The sequence below is a fragment of the Convolutriloba macropyga genome, chromosome 14 (assembly GCF_964194025.1).
Source record: "Convolutriloba macropyga chromosome 14, txConMacr16.3, whole genome shotgun sequence".
Lineage (NCBI taxonomy): Eukaryota > Metazoa > Xenacoelomorpha > Acoela > Convolutidae > Convolutriloba > Convolutriloba macropyga.
In genome coordinates this window covers 11,896,364-11,910,779 of record NC_134481.1, presented here as the reverse complement: position 1 = coordinate 11,910,779, position 14,416 = coordinate 11,896,364, and the positions used below count along the sequence as shown (strand labels likewise).

Sequence of the window (14,416 nt, the reverse complement as noted above, 5' to 3'; positions counted from 1 at the left end):
TGAAATAACTCTGTGAATAGAAAATCCTGAGAGACATTTTTGTATATGCTGATTTAGAAATTCAACAGCTTGTAGACCAACTTTCGTTTACCGCAGAGCCTGAACTATATTTCATATTTTTTAATATTGCATTGCAGCTAGTAATCGTTGAAGCAGTGTTCGATTTAAAAAAGCAAAATTTTAATGGTAACTCCCAGCACTTCCACACGTGAAGCAAAGATTGTCTCTGCGGTTCAGGAGAACGGTTCAATTACCGATACACAGAGAATACCTCAGCTATAGAATTCCATGTGAGGCAGAGCAAAGGAGCTAATACTCGCTCACTCACGTTATCCAGCTTATTTTGACTCAGCTCTCAATGAGGTAATGAATTTGTTTAGACGACCGTTCAGTGGGTGTCAACGCTTTCTTCAACCAACTAGGGAAGTGGAAACGTAAAGCTTCTTACAAAAACCATTCTTTCAAAGCATTTTCTGCATTCTCAAAGAGACTTAAGACTTTTCAGAACCTAAGTTTTGATATCGATCTTCTTGACTACTTTAAAGGGAAAATTTTCCCCACAACTTGTTTCTTAAATGGAGTGAATACTTTCTGACAACGAATACTACAGGATTATATGTTCAGACTCAAAAATATTTTCGTTTTATGACAAAATGGGCCGGGAAAAAAGAACAACACCTTCAATCAGAACATTAACAGTAGTTATGTCGCTGTGATGCAAAAACAACCGGTTAAAAAAACACCTAAAATAACACATTTAAAACCATCAGAACGGAATGATTTAAATCAGCAAAGTGATAGTTGCAGCGGCTTCAATAATGTGCAACAGTTTGCAAACAAGTACACCAATTTTGTTTCTTGTAACAAACCGCTGAACAGGCTGTTTCATTGAAGCCTGTCCGAATTATGAAAACTTCTCTCCTGATGACGATTTTCAAGTTGTCCGGAAAAACAGCTTGTGTACAAATTTTTTAAGCAATCAACATCGTATAGACACTTTTTTCCCTGAACCGTTATCAAGTTTATAAGGGTTTCCATCACATAACAATGCTCAACCGAGCAATATCATTCAACAGAATAGATGCCGCATTTGCTGCCAGAACGTTCGAACGACAAACAGAACCTCTCATAAACAAAATTTATCGTCCAAAAGTGATAACAATTTACAAACACAAAAAGAGCGAAGCAACTCAGAAACAGAAGCCACCATATAAAACGAAAAACAATCTAAGGTAGGTAAAAATTTTGCCGAGAAAGAAAATCAACAGTCTTCTAAGGGTACTAGTTTAAAGAGACCATCAGCCGTCTATCATCAGCCAGCCACCCGGTCCCACAACAAATTGGTTCGATCAGTTACAGCTACTCCCGTTACCCTCTATCAAAAAGAAGATAAAGTCTTTGACACGTCAGCTCTCATTGACCCTGGCGGTCAGTTAACTTTTTGTTTGATGCCTTTTTGGATTATCTGGAGCTGCCACTCAAAAAATCAATCTTCAACCCAAATTCAATCATTCCTGAACACAACTAAAAACCAATCGTCGACGTTAAAAAAATTCTGTTCATTAGAAAACAATGGTACAGGAAAAAAAGATACTATTGTTTGAAGAAGACATACGGTCACTGAAGTAGGAAAGTCAATACTTCTAATATCTGGGAGTACTACAAACACTTAGGTGAGAGGTATGAAATAGGCCTTCGATGGAAGGTAACCGCCACTCTGCAAAATCAATTTTTCTGCACAAAACCAGCTGTAGATTTTTGATAAAGAGACTTAGTTTTAATCCAAAACTAAGCTAGATGTACTGATCTCTGGAAGAGTAATTTCCAGCCAGTGGAAATGACAAAATCTGCTCGTCAAAAAATTTAGTAACCACTCCATCATCTTTTTCAAAGCGCATATAAGCCAAAAAAATTTGCCGCATCGTCAACGTAACGTTCAAGTTCAACGAAGAATCATTTAATTGAAATATTACAATTATATCAGACGTGCTAAACAACATTATTCGAATTTTTTTTAAGATTTCGCGTAAAATACGATTGCTAATTTACCAGTCGATGAGAAAATTGTTTATAGAATTTGTTATACGGAGCGAAGATCATTCGGCAACACGTATCTATGGACAATTAAAAATAAGGTGTGACACTTCCAATTCACGAGGTTGTCTTAGGCTGCAACTTGCTATGTGCAAAATCTGTCTTGAACAGATGCTTGGTTGGCAACACCGAGACATATCCAAACACGCAGACAAACAAAGAGCACAATAATTTTTTTAAGGATGACTTCTTCCAGTCTTTCAATATCTTTAAGAATGCCAGCGAATGTTGCAACGTGCGGCGTTATCTATCTGAGATTAAGATCAAAAATAGTAATGAAAAGCAAACATCGTTCGTGCTTTAAAAACTGTTGAGCGTCCCAAAATGAAAAATTGAACTATCTGTCACAGGTGTACGGCTGTTGGATTTTGTTCGACAAAAACTCCCAGTTGAAATCAGAACTTTTTTCTTTACCAAATGGATGATTAAGTTGTCATTGACTGGATAAATTCTTCAAACAAAAAGACTCTTTCGCTGCAGACCTCAAAGCAGATTTAAAAGGAAAAAAGCAAACGTAAAAGCTTTATCGTAATGTGACTAACATGAAACCAGCCAATCATGGTATTTTTGGTTTAGATTCTAAAGAACCTTTAGAGCCAACAGAAATTGCTGAGGCTGCCAGACTTTCGTTTCAAAGAAGAGATTTCCTTTAGAAAAGCAAACCAGGCTCCGGTTTGTGCCGCGATAGTAAGATCATCGGCAATAATTAACACACAAAGAGTCAGCATTCAGCGTTTTTAAAGGTGGACGAAACATTTGGTAGCGCTAGTACTTGTTTCTAATCTAGTAAACAGAGTAAAGGAACAGCGTAGCAACGGATATATGTACACCATCTGTTTATCTAATGCCGATGTCTCAAGGCAACTACCCACCCGCTACCGCATTGCCGAAATAAAGACGCAAATTGGACATGAAGTACAAAAGCTGATCATTAAACGCATGCTTGATACAGTTGCAAAAACTCGCACCCGCAGATGGCTAACTTTTGCTCCCGCTGAACGCAATATAGCCAAACGACCAATACTACATCATGCCAAAGGCCACAATTGCCATTTCGTTTTGAAAATGTTTGTCGCGTCTGAGTCCATCAAGGCAAAGAAGCCACCGAAAGAAATGTACACCAAATTTAGAAGAAAAAAAAATTTTGAGGAAAATTTTTCAAAGCATTAGAAAAAAATTGGTTTTTTGCCGTCGTTTCGAACATAAAATTTTGATATTTTCATGACGCTGCTTCTTGATTGTCCGTTTTAGAATTAAAAAACAGTTCGCCTTGGCCAACTATAGACTAGACCTTTTCGGCCCCCTTTAATATCGAAGAGTAAAACACAAGCTTCAAAAAAACTACGGTCTCATCTTCACTTGTTTAGTAACGGTGGAATTGTTCATTTGGAAATTTGCCGGCATTGAAATACAAGCATCTTTTCGAACGCCTACTTGGTTCACATCGCGCATATACCGACCAGTTGAATTGAACAGTGACATTAATAAGATTTCATTTTTGTCAAAGAGGAGCTAAAAATATTCCTGCAAAACCTTGACAAAGACAAAGTCAACAAAGAAGTTGCAACACAGAGCACCAAATTGCACTTGAACCCACCTCATTGACCCCCAGATCGGTGCATGGGAGAGACTGCTCCAAAGCATCAAGCTGACGCTGCCTATCATTGTTTGGTCAAAAAGACTCATCTTCAACATGTTTCACACCATAACGTTTGAAGCAGAAATTATGTTGATCTCCAGACCTCTTAATGATGCCCAGACATGCTGGAAACTGAAAAACCGTTGAAACCGAACATTTTCTGCTCCTGCATCATTACATTGGCCTTCCGTCCGATGTGTTCCCATCCACCAAGCCATCAAACATGAATTATAGGAAAAACGTGCTGCAATTCCGTAATCAGAAGTCCTGCCCGTGAATATTTACCAACTTTGACGGAAAGACCAAAACGGACCGAAAATATCGGGTGATCACTCAAGGTTATAGATATGGCGTGGATTGTGAAAGACTTCGTCCAACGTGACTTTTTGGCTCTGGGGAGGGTGGGAAAATTCTTCATTGGCAGAGATGGCACCGGTTAAAGCAATATGGGTTACAAATGTGGTTACTTATCGTTACCTAAAACATGGATACCAAAATTTTGAAATTTGGCTTTTCAATGCTCGAAAAATTCTTTCGTTACACACAGCAACATGGAACCCTTTACTTGCTGCGCATAAAACCTCTTTAGAGACACTGACGGAAAGCAACTAGAATTATTTCAGGTTTGGTGTCTAGTATTGAGTATAAACTTGGCATGTGTGCCTCAGGTTTAAAAATACCATAGGTTGAAGACTTTTTAATCACAATCCAAAAGAACTAATTTTTATGCCCTGATTTAATCATAGCCTTAATTTAATAATATTATAATTCCCATAGCTTTATCGAAGGGTTAAAGGGTCAAAAAACTACACCTGTTAGAGTTGAAATAAAGAGTTTTTTTATGAAGTCAATTGGTCACGCTAATCGCTGTCCAAAAAATTTTAATAAACCGTCAATCTTTAGGTAGAGTTCAATCTTTAGAGTTAAATTTTATTTATATCGATATCTAAAGCTGACTCATCTCATTCAAAAATAGTGGATGTTAATGGGACCAAGGGGCGATTTAAATCAAGAAAAACTTATATCCGAAAAAAGCGTACACGTTGAAATTTCAAAACAACATGAATTGTTGGTGTAGCATCTACAGAAAGCAAGTTGGTTTTTCATACGTTTAATGTTATTTGCCAGCGAATTTTTCTTTCAGAAATTAGTTAACCGTAACAAGTCAATTTGAATTCCTAGGCAGAGTGGCATTTTGTATTGGCAGTCTAAAACTCCAATCTTTTTGCAAAATCTCTAAAAATAAAATTGAGTTTTCAAAAAAATTTAGTTACCAATGGTTGAATAAGATTGATTGATTGATTGATTGATTGTCAGTCGTCAGCTATTAACCAGCTGCATGGAATTTTCATAAATAGATAACCCTTATTTTATTACCATTTTTTATTACTAAAGACAAATTATTAGGTTTCTCGTATAAATCAGAAGATATTCACTCATTACAATATATTTCTTAGCTGGAGTCAGCTTTTCGGCTCTCATATATGGGAATTTTTTAGTATTCTTCATCTGGTATTACCAATCCAATATTTTCCAAGCTAACAGTTTTTTGACTTTCAGGTCTTTTCTAGGTCAAATTTTGAGTTGTTTTTTTTCCTCACAGTTTTCTCCTGAATGATTCACTAGTATATTATAACCAGGCGCAGTGTATCTAGTGGATATTTTAGCGAAGTGGAAAAACGATAAAATCAATCAAGAAGTTATAGAACTAAGAGAGAACAAAAGATCATCACTCGACAATAGTAACTTGCAACAGGATGAAATAACTGAACCAAACAAAAGATAGAAAATAATAAGCAAGCAACTAGAGAACCTCAAACAGCTCTAGACAACAAATAATTTCTATATTATCAAGCATTGTCAGAAAATGTTAAGAAAATTGCAACAAAAACAAAGAAACCAAACAATTTTTACTTCAACAATAGACAGTGTTTTCCGAAGTTTTTACCAAGATTTACGCAACTACTATGTACGACGATATATTTGGTGTATAACTACGAAACTACTTGTACCACGATATAAGTATTGAAACTCCATTATACTCATACCATTCGGAAACTGAAAAGTATTTTCATTACATTAGGGACTCTTTTTCGGCTGGAACAAAATTAGAAAGCCTTGTTTTGATTTGGGACTTACTGCTATTGACAAAAGCACTGTTGGCAAAAATGCAGCTGAGCAAAGGGTTGACTTAGTTCGTAAGTGTTTAACTAAGTTCGAGCCCCACAGGGTTGCTATATGCCAAATTCGCCAAAATAAAAGTGGATTATACAAACGGGACTTAAACAACAAGGAAATTGATGCCTATAACCAAGATATCAACAGCATTTCTGATGAAATTATACGCGAACTGCAGTGGTCCATCTAAACGTCGTCAATTATGGTCTCGAGGCAAACTATATCAGACAAGATGTTGTGCTCCCAAGCATCTATGGAAATCAAAAAATAATTACAACTTTGTGGAATTGAAAAAAAATGGCTTCAACTGCTCATCAAATGACATATCGTTGAGACAAACAACAAAACACATTTTTTTTGCAAGTCAAAAGGGGACTGAATAACATTCATAGTCCCAATTAATTCTGATACCTTTGGGCCACTTAACTCTTAGTTCTTTAATTGAAATAATAATTGTTTCTTTTGAGGAGAATATTAGTTTTGATTTTGATTTGAATAATAGGTTTCATTTGTAAGGGGGGAGTCGTCTTTTTCATAAGTCCCTCAAAGTATAATATAAAAGCAAAATTTATTTTTTTGTCAGGTTTTTTTATGAAAAATATTTAGTAATATTTGTTTCATCAGTATTGTTGCGTCATAGTAATTTATCTGTATGAAACTGGAGATAATGAAATAAACTGTGGCAAAGTTCAAATAGAAAAAATGAAAAAAGAGACCAGTACTACCAAAAAAGAACATAAAACGATCTCAAGTTCTGGTGCATGAACTGTAGAAGCCTGAACAATCAAAACAAAAAAATACCAAATTTTTTGACAACTCTCGACTAGTTGTCTTTTTTTCCTAGCTGTTACTGAATCATGGATAAAAGAGAATAAAACTATTTCAGATTTTTTTCTATGCAGCAGTCATCAATGCATTCACCAGCCGAGATCATCATTAATTGAATTGGAAAGAAGGGGAGATGTAGGCATGTGGATACCGAATTAGTTTTGTAAGAAAATTGATATCTACACCATCAACCGGTTTTTTGAATCACTATGGATTGAAAAATTTAGCTTCTGAACGAAAGACTGCTCATATATATTTGGCGTATTCTACAAACGTAAAACTTTCAATATATTTATTTAATTAAATGAAATCAGAAATCTCGAATATTTATTCCAGCACTGACCATCTAATCTATTTTGGAGATTACACCATAAATTTATTTAGAGAAAACGGGAATCACTTACTTAACAACTTCTCAGAAGATAACGAGCTTCAGTACCTGAACAGTAAAAAAGCATCATGTACAACTAGAGGAAGATTTTCTTTGATCAACTTCGGCTTTATTTCTAAAAAACCATTTTTTCGAAACAGATATAATAGAGTCAATACTTGAAAAAGATCATTTCACTATTGTATATCAAATCATCTTTGAAATTAGATTGTAAACATCAAAAGACGGATTTTTTAATACAAGATAAAAGAAGATACGCTAGAAGTAAGTTTAACCATGAAATTGCTTTGTAAGAATGGTCACTAATGTAAAAAAATGGAGCAATTGGATTTTTCACATGTTCAATAAAAAATTCCAAAATATATTAATTATTCACGCATATTTGAAAAAATATAGAAGTGAAAACAAAAAAAGGCTATTAAAAGAACTGTATAGTCTCTTTAATGAAAATCATAATAAGTTCAAATAGCGGAAAAAAGATACTATTCAAGAGCTCTTTAACAGTTACCAAGTAATGACAAAAAATGTAAAAAGAAAAAAACATAAAGCATCTGACGATTATACAAAACAATTTTTGGAGAACCTCTCAACTTCAAAAAAACAATAGACATTTTTCGAAAACAAAATTAGCTAAAATAAACGGACAGAAAAAACTGCAAAGCTGTAAGAACGGCATCACGTAATATCAGACAATAAAGCTTTGCTAACTGTTCGCTAACTGTTTTGCTCGTCTTGTACTTTACAAAGGCGAATTTGTTGCTCAGAAATGCCTTATTTTATGGTTAAGGAATTGATTTCGACTTGAAGCCGGTCACCAGGAGAGAACTAATAAAAGTTATTGACAAACTACTGTCATAATAATCAGCTGGACTTGGGTATATACCATCGTGGGCATTGAAAGTTTGTAAGTTGTCCATTGGAACTCAATTACACTTTACTATTAACATGTGTAAAAACACAAACAATTTCCCTGATTTTTTGATGGGTGCTTATGCCACTCCTATCTATAGGAAAGGCGACACACATCTCTATGAAAACAATCGACCAATTTCCGTTACTCCAACATTAGCAAAGTTTTTCAAGACATTTTCTGGTGAAAATGTTGGAACACCTAGATATGAAAAAAACTTAACAAAAATCGATTTGGTTTCCAAAGCAAAAGTCATGTCTTGATACAATAATTGCCTCAACAGAGAAATTAAATCAATACTTTGAAGAAAAAGGTATAGTTTTTGTAACAATCTGTTTGGATTTAGAGAAAGCTTTTAATTCAATATCCTTGGACACTTTCATTCAAAAATCTGAGAAGAATGGTTTTGGAGAAAACGCAAGATTCTTATTGAATTATTTTCTAATCAACAGGAAACATTGCGTTAGAAACGGAGTATTTGACTCCGTCAGGACATTTATAAATCACGGTGTTCCACGGTTTACTGTACTAGAACAAGCAGTATTCATACTTTTTGTAAATGACTTCGGTGAGGAAATATGGAAAAATTTGAATGTTCCACAATTTGCAGATGACACAGCAATATTATGTCATGAACAAAATAAACAATGTTTAGAAGCAAAGGTCGAAAAAATATTGATGAAAACTGAACTATATATGAAACAAAACAAGTTAATTCCAAATGAACGGAAAACAGAAATAACGATTTTCAAAAACGGAAAATTACTAACTGTCAATTGCGTTGAGTTTAAACGTCATTCATTGAAACCAACACATGAATGCAGAGTTTTAGGTAACATTCTTGACGAAGAAATGACATACCAAAAACAACTTAAAATTGTGATCAGTAAAATGACCTTGGCTATTAGATCAATTTATTTGGTACGCAATCAAACACCTTTAGAGACTCGAAAAAATCTCTTTTGATCATTTGTTTTGTCGCATTTAGATTTTAGTGCAATAGCTTTTTAAAGTTTGCTATCCTACTCAGTTGACACAAAAAACAAACATACTAGATGAAGCATAAAAGTTTGCTTTTTTCGAACTAAATATTACAGTGCTCGTAAACTACTTCTTGAAAATAAAATACTTCGGGCAAAACTTCAAAGTTTAATCAACTTTTTGATATTGTCATAAAGGTGATTTATGCTTCATCACTTGTTTTGTCGCATTTAGATTTTAGTGCAATAGCTTTTTAAAGTTTGCTATCCTACTCAGTTGACACAATAAACAAACATACTAGATGAAGCATAAAAGTTTGCTTTTTTCGAACTAAATATTACAGTGCTCGTAAACTACTTTTTTCTCTCACAACAAAATGCAAATCAAAATTTAGTCAAAATTCAATAAAAAAAACTCCTTTCTGAAACGTAATAAACTTCTAAGATTTCTAAAAAATTAAAAGAATAGATGCAAAAAAGAAACGAACAATTTCCAAAGGACAAAAAGCTTTAAAAGTTTATTTTTTATTAAAAAAATTCACGAAAACTAGAAACTGAACTTTAGTTTTTCTATGTTATATTTAATTCTTCAAAGAAAAGATGTAGTATGTTTGATTTATAATATTATAACATTTAACTTTAATTTTGTGGTTACTCGAATTTAGAAGTGAAAACAAAAAAAGCACAAAAAGGTTATTAAAAGATTTGCGTAGTCTCTTTAATGGAAATTATCATAAGTTCAATTAGCGGAAAAAAGATACTATTCAAGAACTCTTTAACAGTTAACAAGTAATGACAAAAATGTAAATAGAAAAAAACATAAAGCATCTGACGATTATTCAAAACAATTTTTCGAGAACCTCTCAACTTCAAAAAAACAATAGACATTTTTCGAAAACAAAATTAACGAAAATAAACAGACAGAAAAAAACTGCAAAGCTGAAAGAACGGCATCACATAATATCAGACAATCAAGCAGTGCTATTTGTTTGAATAACTGTTTTGCTCGTCTTGTACTTTACAAAGGCGAATTAGTTGCACTTAAAATACCTTATTTCAGTTTTTAGGGAATTGATTTCGACTTCAAGCCGGTCGCCAGGAGAGAACTGTAAAAAATTATTGACAAACTACTGTCATTAAAATGTGCTGGACCAGGATATATACCATCCTGGGCATTGAAGGTTGTAAGTTGTCAACTGGAACCCAATTACAGTTTACTATTAACAAGTGTAAAAACACAAACAATTTCCCTGATATTTTGAAGGCTGCTTATGCCACTCCTATCTATAAGACAGGCGAAACACATCTCTCTGAAAACTATCGACCAATTTCCGTTACTCCATATTTAACAAAAGTTTTTCAAGACATTTTCTGGTGAAAATGTTGGAACACCTGGATATGATAAAAAATTTTAACAATAATCATTTTGGTTTCCAAAACAAAAGTCATCTCTTGATACAAAAATTGCCCTGACAGAGAAAGTAAATCATTATTTTGAAGAAAAAGGTATAGTTTTTTTAACAATCTGTTTGGATTTAGCGAAAGCTTTTAACTCAATATCCTTGGACACTTTCATTCAAAAATCTGAGAAGAAGAATTTTGGAGAAAACGCAAGATTCTTATTGAATTATTTTCTAATCAACAGGAAACATTGCGTTGGAAACGGAGTATTTGACTCGGTCAGTACAGTTATAAATCACGGTGTTCCAGTATTTACTGTACTAGAACAACTAGTATTCATACTTTACGTAAATGACTTCGGCGAGGAAATATGGAAAAGTTTGATTGTTCAACAATTTGCAGATGAAACAGCAACATAATGTCATGAACAAAATGAACAGTGTTCACAAGCAATAGATGAAAAAATATTGATGAGAACTGAACTATAAATAAAACAAAACAAGTTAATTCTAAATGAACGGAAAACAGAAATAACGATTTTCAAAAATGAAAAATTACTAACTGTCAATTGCGTTGAATTTAAACGTCATTCATTGAAACCAACACATGAATGCAAATTTTTAGATAACATTATTGACGAAGAAATGACATACCAAAAACAACTTAATATTGTGATCAGTATAATGGCTTTGGCTATCAGATCAATTCTTTTTGGTACGCAATCAAATACCTTTAAAGTGTTGTGCTTTAAAGTGTTGTCTTAGTGTTGTGCTTTATTCTGGTAGCGATGCATTTTTAACTGCTACCTGGAGGAAGCCGTGGAAAAAAATCACCGCTACATTAATCGCAAAACTTACCAAAATTAAACGCTGTTACCGCATTCAGTGCTTTCATTAAGTTTTTGTTCATTATGTTTCAGGAAATTTTAGGGAAGATAATAAAAGTCTTCAAAGTTTTCCCGCCTTTTAACAGTTTCACCAAAAAGTTTAGTATTCAGTATGTTACAATGATGTGAAAACTCAACTGACGGGACCAATAGTTTCTCCTCATATGAGATCTTTCAGCAATGCACTCTTAAAGCGAAAAGAAAGAGCACCGTATTTGTATACTAAATATAGAAGGGTATACTGAAAAATCGCACCAAATCGTTGCTCAAAGCTGTCATAGCTCATCAAAACAATTCAAAACTGGGAAATTTAAAATCGTTGACTATTTTTCACTTCATTCTAGGAAACTTAATTACAGAAAAAACTCCTGTCAAGCAAATAATAGCTGAAATATAAAATCTAATGTGCTCACAAATCAGGAAAGGATTTTGACTGTCTCTGAGGTAAAAATTATTAAATTTACCAACCTTGAAGTTTGTCTTGTTCAGATGGTAAACATTTTGGCTTGGTATCTTTTATGCTAACAAAACTTTTGATGGCTTTTTCTCAAAACTTATAGTCTTATTTTCTAATAGTAGTTTAATTTTGTTCAGAAATGTCAACCATTCTCTCAACCAATCACATTAAGTATAACATTTGTTTTAAATATCATTAGGATTGAAATTTCTAATTATACGACATTTTTTCTGCGCGAGGAATAAAATGCAAAAATCTGAAACTTTTAACGTTTTGCTAAAACAATGTTGCACTTTCTGTTCCGTTTTCTCCGGTCAAAAAAAATTTCCTTAAACAGCTAACCGCTATTGTCTTGCTCACTGATCGGCCATTGGTTTTTTTGAAGCGAAATAGCTTTTTCGACAGGTAAAATTGTAAAGAACACATGGATTTTTAAAAATTGAGTAAATTGTAGAATTTTTTCGACAGGTAAAATTGTAAAGAATACATGGATTTTTAAAAATTGAGTAAATTGTAGAAAAATTGTTAACCAATCCATCTAATGGCTAACAGAAAGGCTGACTGTTTCCCAATTACTAAAGAACTATATTACTGTGGACAAACATTTCCGCGGCGCCCATCTTTGGGTCAATCAATCTAGTATTAATGTCCCTAGAACAATGCAATATCTAGGCTACAAATAACTAATTCCAGTTTTTGTAAACGATGAAAAAAAATCAATTGCGAAAGTTACTGTTTTTAGCGCATCTTGCTTCTTGACTCTAGTCAAATGGTAAACTACTTGGCTATAGCTTGTTTAGGAGAAAAAAGAATTGCATATACACTGGAGGATGAAGAAATTATACTGCTGGTCCGTACATTAGATACTTAAACGACGGGTTTATCGTTTACCACATCACATGTATAAACTGAGAGTTCAACCCCTAGTTCTACTCTTGGTATATAGTTAAGTATTAAAGAAAGTTAAATGCAAACATGAATAAATAAGTTATGTTAAACAGCATCAAATATGAACCGAGCATTAAGGGATAGAAAAGTTAAAGTTATTAAGATAGATATAGCACTAGTTAGCACAAATTGAATTATTCTAAGTTAACTTGTAATTTAGATAGAATTTAAGAGATGTTATTTTATAACTTAGAATGTTTAACTGAACTTACCTGATTTCCAAAATCGTATTTCCAAAATCGATTTCAAAAATCAAAAAAGTTAATATTTTCTGACTTAGAAAATTCTTAGTTAAGAACTTGTCACAAATTATTCTAAGTTAAAATCTATCTCAAGTAAGCTGAGATTTAAGCAAGGGAGCAATACGGGATTATGATTTAAATCAGAAGTTATCGGGGACCAAATTGTGCTGGTGGTTGAGCGTGCAAGCTCCTTTTATACTTGCAGACACGTGGTTCTCTAGTATCCTATTGGATTGAGATAGCAGTGTCGACAGAGTTACCAAGGTTAACTTGGTGTTATCTGTGTGGCGTGATAATATCACGTCATAGTATTCTCAGTTTAAGTTAGTGATCTTAAAATAGTAGTTTATTCAAAACTACTTAGTAATTTGTTCACACGTTAAAGTGGACTTTGTCCAGTTCCAGTTTGTGCTTCACGCACTATAACGTAAATTCTCAAAATAGCACTAAGAATATCAAATATTGTTTCTGAGTGTAGCACACTTCAGTACAAAATTACCAAAATTTTAAGCAATATCTTGCTCTTTTAATTGATTTTTCGAGCAGAACACATTTTGGATTTTAATACTAGTGTTTTTAATTTTCGTAATTACCCAAATTACCCTAGGCAAAATTCGTGGCACCTGATCTAGTTTTTGATATAAAGAAAGTAAATAATGAAATATAAATCAATTTGGTAGCTTGAAAAATTGACTTGTCGGCCAATGGGAGGGAAAATCATGAAGCGGAAAACTTTAGAGCTTTATATACTGGTTCTTGGTTCCGATCAATTTATTCCTTAGCTTAAACCCAAAAAATGATCCATTTAGCTTTTGAAGCTGACTGAATTTAACGAAAATTTTATTAATAGAAATTGGTGGAAAAAGATTCATTAAACCTCTCAGTGTTGCCGAGTTGATGATGAAAAATTAAGCTTCCTAGTAACGCCAATTTAAACCTCCCAATGATGAAAAAGGTTTTTTTAAAAACATCTTAGTGTCGCCAGCTTTCGTTTGGGTTCATTTCGAAAGTCGGGCCAATTTCGCATTGCACTTCGTCGGTCAATGTACCTTGTCGTATTAAAAACACAGAGTAATACATTTTCATCAATAAAATCGAAACAGTTTAATTCTAATTCTATCAATTGAAGAGGGTTTTATTTTAATTGTATTCGTAAAAGACTTTCATCATTAAAATGAAAGTTTTAATTTTTAAATTCTCTCCATTCAAGTGGATTCTTGCTTTTTTAATTTTATTTAAAACATTTTTTTCTTTTTATCAATCTCTTTATATTTCTTATTAATTTCCATTCTCCAATTTTGCATTAAAATTGGTCGAAACGGCAGGATAGAGTTCTCTTAAAATGTAAAGCTGACTTTTAATTGACAACGGGTTGCTAAAAAACCGCCGATTAACATTGAATTATTTGCATTTTTAGCCAATCAGCTGCATCTATTTTTAAAATCCCATTTTACCTGACCAA

The 14,416-nt window shown here is 33.3% G+C and overlaps 1 protein-coding gene across 1 annotated transcript in view; it reads right to left on the bottom strand.

Moving 5' to 3' along the window:
- The window catches only part of LOC142353204 (sodium/calcium exchanger 1-like), a 115,682-nt gene extending 102,666 nt beyond the window's left edge, over window positions 1-13,016 (bottom strand). The window contains exon 1 of the mRNA XM_075405430.1: window positions 12,925-13,016. The gene's annotated coding sequence lies outside the window, so the exon portion shown is untranslated. The remainder of the gene's footprint in view (window positions 1-12,924) is intronic.
- Window positions 13,017-14,416: the final 1,400 nt, after the last annotated feature.